Here is a 6,228-nt window from a genome sequence, read left to right as displayed (position 1 = left end):
GAATGGGTATACTCCGAACTTGGTCCCATATGAATTTATAAAAAAATTCCAACCCTAAGGGTAAGAAAACGGAATTATCATTAATATATTTTTTCCTTTTTTATTGTGGCACGTACCACATTATTACAATCTATAAATTGTATATACAGATGCCAATCACAATGAAAAAATCTACGGTGATCAAAGTGGACTACGTGGGACTCGAACCCATATCCTTATTCCTTGGATTGCCGGTCCATTGCGTTATCAACTCATGACACACAGGCGCTCTTTGTAAAATACCTCACCGCGAGTCAAACTATGGTTTAGTATTTGTGTTTTATTTCTTGTTTCCAGCAATTGATTACCGTATTATATATTATTTTACGAAAATAGATTATTATAGAGGAATTAAAATTTTATTTCAAAAACAATTTATAAAAACAAACATAATAAAACTTAACCTATAGGTAAAAAATTTGGCCTAAATCGCCGTCAATGGGCAAGGTGCCCAGAAGGCTGGCCGTATTTGCACGCTGTATAGCGATACTAACACGCTGTGCGAAATAGTGGCCAGCCCTCTGGTCGCCCGATTATTATAGAATATTAATATCGAATAGAATATAAAGCGCACTATTTGGTAACATCCTGCATTTTTTACTTTTTTACTTGAACAGAACGTACCTATATACACGCGTTTATCCCTAAAACTATTTTTTTGTATTGTTTAATTAATATTGTAATTTGCACTAGCATAATATGTCATAACTGTATGGGAGCAGAGTTAAAATACTTATGCTTCATCTAAGTACGCGATCTGTGACAAGAAAATATTTCATATCTTGGTGTAAAAATAATTCGGACACAATTATTTGACGTTTCACGAGAAGAGTGCATACTTGTCATTGCATATGTCTGTCTCACGTCTGTCTGATGTTATGAAAGATCACGTGTTTGTGACAGTCTGTTAAGATATTTTTGAAATTTGACTGCTTAGATACGACTGACGTTCTGGATGTATTTATTTTTATGATTAGTAAGTTTATAAGAAAAAATGAAATCTGATCTGTTAATATATTTGTGATATTTTGAGTGCTTAAATGAAAAAACTATCTTAGCTGTTAACATATTTCTGATGATTTAAACGCGCATGCCTTTCATTCATTCATTCATTTATTCCTTTATAAAACATAGTTTTACATGTCAAATACAGTATTTCATATTTACAACTATTTACATCTAAGTTACATAGCAAAACACATCAGTATGAATATAATATTAGGTATAAGATAATTATGTCAGGTAGGTACAATTATTATTTAAAATTTATTATTTACATGTTTAAATGATTACAGTAAGTTCATATAAGTATATCATATCACATAATTATGGTTAGTTAAATTCTTATTTTATATTTCTATAGCTTGGGATTGTGAACCAGTTCAAGAGTGCACGCCGTCAAAAAATTCGTCAACAGAGTAGTACGCTTCAGACATAAGTTTAGCCTTAAGTTTATTCACGAAACCTCTTACACCAGTAGCACCTTTAATCTCTAAGGGTATGTGGTTTTATATCTTAGGGCCTATTGAGTGGAGACACTTTTTAGACTTAGTGGCTTTTTAGACTTTATGGACACCCGGCCCGCGCACATGTATCTGCTGCTGACGTACCTATATGAAGTATAGATAGTAACCTTCCTACTGAGAGTACCGAGTAATATCATATCATACTTAGCCAAGGGCCAGGGCTATGACCGCGAAAATCGAAGTTCACAAATTGGGGGCATCTTTCTCTGTCACTCTAATTACGCCTTCATTGGAGTAAAAGAGAAAGATCCCCGCAATTTGGGAATATCGGTTTTTGCGGTAGGGCCCCTGACACTCTTTGATAGAGAAAGATAGTCTTATTGCGATTCCTATAAGAGGAATGAGAAAATAGTGCCATGCTTTGTCCTTATCACCGACCGGGTTTTTTTTTAATGGTCGGGTTATGGCAGCATAGGTAGGAGGCGATGGCGAAATACCGAAATTTATAAGAGAGAAAGAGAAAAAGGATTATGCTGCCATACATTAACATGTCAATACATGAATATGTCTTTCTCTTACCCCTGGCCGCTATTTCACCACGGTGACAGGTGCGACAATTGTCGACATCACTGTTGCTGACGTCTCAGGCCTCCATGGGTTACGGTTACCGCTTACCATCGGGCGGGCCGTATTCCTGTTTACCACCATCATTGTATTATTAAAAAAAACTTTATTATATCGGCAAAAAACAGGTAAGTTTATGATGATGATGAATGACAATTGTTACAGATTTAAAAGAATTTTCAGTAATTCTTGACAGAACTCTGTGTCGGAATTTCGTGACAATTTAATTGTCGTGTTTCTTGTGACAATTGTCATTAGCTTCGCAAAATAAGTACTTATTTATTGGCGACGTAATGATTTTTTTTAATTAAAATATTGGTGGCAATAAGCACACCGCCCGTCCGATGGTAAGCTGTTACCGTAGCCTATGGAGGCCTGTGACGTTAGTAATAGTGATTTCGACAATTGTCGCACCTGTCACCGTGGTGAAATAGGGGCCTGGTCGCTCGGTTTCATGTCTATAACTACTATACTATGTCTATCTACTTAGCTCTATTCTGTGACAATACGAACATTGCGCCGTTTACAGCTCGATTTATAGGCGCATTCGAGCTGGCAACAACCCAATAGACTATTTTCTTTTTTCGATATTCGAGGTCTAGGGACAAACAGTTTCTGGAGATGGCGTTCGAACCCCGCTGGGATCATTGATCAAACTTGACTTCAAAAATAGTATGGCACAATTAAACTCATTTTATTTATTTATTTTAAATTTAAATACTTTTTTAAATAATTATCGCAAGAAAATAAATAAATTTAATACATTTAATTTATTCAATAGCACCTTCAAAATTAATAGTTGACTCCAATGAAATCAGTAATACATACGATATTTGTCAAACATTCAATACTTATTTTCAACAATAGGGTCACGTTTAGCTAGAGATATACCTACAGAATATCATGATAACTTCACATACGCTTTGCCACAAAATAATATTCCTAATTCTAAAATGACTCACTTTGAACTTTGTTCTGAAGAAGAAATTCTAAATATAATTAATAATCTTGACTCTAACACTAGTAGCGGACTAGACGGAATAAATACGAAGGTTATTAAATGTTTGAAAGTCTTAATAGTCAACAAACTAACGTACTGTTTTAATAAACTTTTACGAATTGGTGTGTTCCCTGATACATTTAAAATAGCGAAAGTCACTCATATATACATGTCTGGATTGAAAACTGACCCTGGTAACTACAGGCCTATCTCTGTGCTACCGGTGTTGTCTAAAATCCTCGAAAAAATATTGTACACACGATTAAAAAACTACTTTGACTCCACCGATTTTCTGTTTAAAGGCCAATACGGATTTAGACCCCAAAGTAACACACTCACAGCAACTGTCGATCTCATTACCAAAATAAAACATAACATAGACCATAAAAATATAGTTCTTGGCATTTTTATAGATCTCCAAAAAGCTTTTGACACTGTTAGTCACACTCACAACTTACTCCTTAAAAAATTTGAAGTCATTGGCATAACCGGAACAGCTCTGCGAATGTTTGAATCCTATCTCACAAACAGGCTACAAGTAATTAAAATAGAAGGTTCTAATTCTAATTACACTAGTGACCCACTTCCCGTAACTTGTGGCATTCCGCAGGGCTCGATTCTGGGTCCCCTACTATTTTTAGCTTATATTAACAATGTGCATGAACTGGATCTAAATGGCCACATCACTCTTTACGCCGATGACACCTGTCTATTCTACTTTGGTTCATTTATGCATGACATAATTGCTAGAGCTCAACATGATCTAGATATGCTTTACGAATGGCTGCAATGTAATTTATTGACTATAAATGTTTCCAAAACTTGCTATGTAATCTTTAACGCCAAAAACAAACCCATTCCTACACACGCGGTAACAATAAATGACATCTCCTTAAAACAAAAAACTCATTAAAAATATCTCGGCTTTTACATGGATACACACCTAACCTGGAACTTTCATATAGATCACATAAAAAAGAAACTGGCAACCCTGCGAGGTTCTCTTCATAACACTATTAAGTATATACCCAAAAACAAAAAAGTTACTATCTACAATGCTCTTGTAAAACCACACCTGCTATATTTTATTGAAATTAGGAGCAGTGCTGCAAAAATAAGATTAGCTGAACTACAAATTTTACAAAATAAAATAATTAAAATGCTGTTTAATTATCACTACCTAACACATACAAAAAGAAATTTCGCTGAAACCAGATTAATGAGTATAAAACAACTATTTATCTACAACAGTTGCATTTTTATACGCAAAACTTTATATAAAAAAATGCACACGAACTTGTCGTTTAAAAACAGAAAAAATGTTCCGAACCTCTGTAATCGGCATAGCCGCCGCGCTAGTTTTCTTATCTTGCCGAAGATTCGTACTAACTACGGCAAATCCATGATCACTTTTGAGGGTGCGCGCATGTTCAACAACCTACCCACATATATTAAACATCTCGACACGTTTAACTCGTTTAAAAAGCAACTTGTTAAACATGTCATTGAAGACACGCCTATAATATAACACTGCAAAGCGAGTTGAACGTGTAGTTATGTATGTAGGTACTCATATAATTCAGTTATAACTAGTAAAATATGCATATTATTTTTATTATGTTGCGACAACGAAAATAGATGTAAATATTGTATTTTCTAAATATGTTCTCATGTCAGTGATGTATTATCTTTATGAGAATAAATGTCTTTAAACCTAAACCATAGAGTAAACTTATACTAGAGCGGTACTGTCATAGTAAATTTTGTAACCCCAGTAAATTCATTGCCATCTGTCGACAAACTTTAAAACTAAAAATGAAGATTTATAAAAATACGATAAAATGTATTTAAATATAGATAAATGATTTTTATTTTATTTGCATTAATTATTTTTATGATTTTGACCCATGTTCTTTTACTGATATGCGTTTAAATTGTTAAATAACAAACGAAACCGTCAACGCCATCTATACGACAGTAAGCCAAAGCTAGTAGCGCCCTCTGAACGAGAATCAAATTTTCTTGATTTTCGAGGCACGTTTTTTCCTTAGACTGTATCCATCTATTACGGAGTTATATCTATCTTTGCCTAAACCTAATACACTATAAAGCGATATCTGTTTATTATTCGTAATCGTTGACAACGACATATGTCTAGATAACTTTCAATGAAGATGTATAGATGTCGTTAGGAGTTCTAATATTACATGATATTGATGATATTTGTTAAGAAGTGTTATGTTTCGAATGTGACAGGCAACAGCGCATTTTCAGTGGCGCATTTTAATGTATGGGTTGGAAGTGTCTTATTAATATGTAGTCTGTGATACAACTAACTGCAACTACTAATTCAAACTAACGTATTACAATTACTTGGTGATGTATAAGGTCACTTAATGTCGAATTACACAAAAAAACTATAATAAAAAAAAAACAGATTCATAAAAAAATTTAAAATTATTTAGAGGTGTTAATGTCTCTCAAGTGTCAGAACTATAAGATTAGTATATCAAATTATCCTCAGAGATGTACAGTCGCCATCAGATATATCGGAGCGCCCGAGGTGCTCACAAATATCTGAACACGCCTCTATTGTCAAGGCGTTAGAGTGCGTGTTCAGATATTTTGAGCACCTCGGGCGCTCTGATATATCTGATGGTGACTGTACAGGGTCTCCAAGAGTCAACTTTCTTTGTCACTCAAATTATCTAATGAAAGATACTAGACTAGACTAGATAATAGTTCGTTCATTATGAATCTAAGGTCAAAGTTGGAAGAAAACGGTCGCCATCTTGAATTTCTTAATGTTTTCTATGAACAAGATGAAAATTGATATCTGAGGATCCGAGAGGCCCTTTATTATGAATCTGAGGTCAAAATTGGAGTAAAAAAAAAATGGCTCCCATTTTGAATTTTCTTCTAAATCTTCTTTTCTTAGATATTATGTTCTAAGAGGATTGCAGATGTAACCTACTCTTTGTTAGATATTCGATTCTGTGGGAGTCGCAGTTCCAAGTTTCCAACCTAACCTACTTTATCTCATTTCTGTTAGATTTTCGATGCGGGGGGGGGGGGGGGGGGTCACAGCTCTAAACTAAC

The sequence above is a fragment of the Cydia strobilella genome, chromosome 26, assembly GCF_947568885.1.
Source record: "Cydia strobilella chromosome 26, ilCydStro3.1, whole genome shotgun sequence".
In the NCBI taxonomy this organism is placed as follows: Eukaryota; Metazoa; Arthropoda; class Insecta; order Lepidoptera; family Tortricidae; genus Cydia; species Cydia strobilella.
The sequence above is the reverse complement of the archived record's forward strand: the minus strand, read 5'-3'. Positions refer to the sequence as shown.